Raw genomic sequence first — 1,175 nt, forward strand, 5'->3', positions numbered from 1 at the left:
CCAGGTAATAATTTCGTAAAATCTCACGATTATACCTATATTTTTTTAGTGTATGGTAACATCATTTGTATTTTATTTTTTATTGTATGTATATATTTGTAGATTTTTGCAAAATTCAATCAAAATCTAAAAATATATACATATAGTCAAAATCTACAAATACATACAATAAAAAATAATAAAATACAAACAATATTACCACACGTTAAAAAAATATGGATATAATCGTGAAATTTTACGAAATTATTATCTGATGTCGAATGCGCCTTCTTTACTTCTTACTCCAGCTTGTTCCTATGGTAAAGCATTGAGTTATAGCTTCTGCACACAGGACGCGGTAATGCTTGCCGCGCGGCGGAAGTTCGCACGACAGCCAATCAATATGCTGCTTTCCGTAATAACCTTTTAGCTCTTACGGAAAAACAACATATTGATTGGCTGTCGCGCGGACTTCCGCCGCGCGGCAAGCATTACCGCGTCCTGTGTGCAGAAGCTATAACTCAATGCTTTACCATAGGAACAAGCTGGAGTAAGAAGTAAAGAAGGCGCATTCGACATCAGATAATAATTTCGTAAAATTTCACGATTATATCCATATTTTTTTAACGTGTGGTAATATTGTTTGTATTTTATTATTTTTTATTGTATGTATTTGTAGATTTTGACTATATGTATATATTTTTAGATTTTGATTGAATTTTGCAAAAATCTACAAATATATACATACAATAAAAAATAAAATACAAATGATGTTACCATACACTAAAAAAATATAGGTATAATCGTGAGATTTTACGAAATTATTACCTGGGGGTCGATTGTGTATCTTGAAACGGAGTGAAAATTACAAAAATGAGCAAATTCACTAGGCATTGTCCAATGAAGTTACAAATATGTTAGTAAATTTGCTCACTTTTGTCATTTTCACTCCGATTTGAGATACACAATCGAACCCCTGATGTCGAATACGCATTCTTTACTTCTTACTCCAGCTTGTTCCTATGGTCAAGGGACGTCTACATTGGAAGTAAACAGTAAGAAGTAGGAAGTAAGAATAAGAAATTGACCAATCATAGTTGATTATTCTTCTCACATTCGACTGTGGTTGGTCAATTTCTTACTCTTACTTCCTACTTCTTGCTATTTATTTCCAATGTAGACGTCCCTTAAGACAT

This window comes from Odontomachus brunneus, unplaced genomic scaffold (genome assembly GCF_010583005.1).
Source record: "Odontomachus brunneus isolate Ranch 3 - 2012 unplaced genomic scaffold, Obru_v1 Obru_scaffold_142, whole genome shotgun sequence".
In the NCBI taxonomy this organism is placed as follows: domain Eukaryota; kingdom Metazoa; phylum Arthropoda; class Insecta; order Hymenoptera; family Formicidae; genus Odontomachus; species Odontomachus brunneus.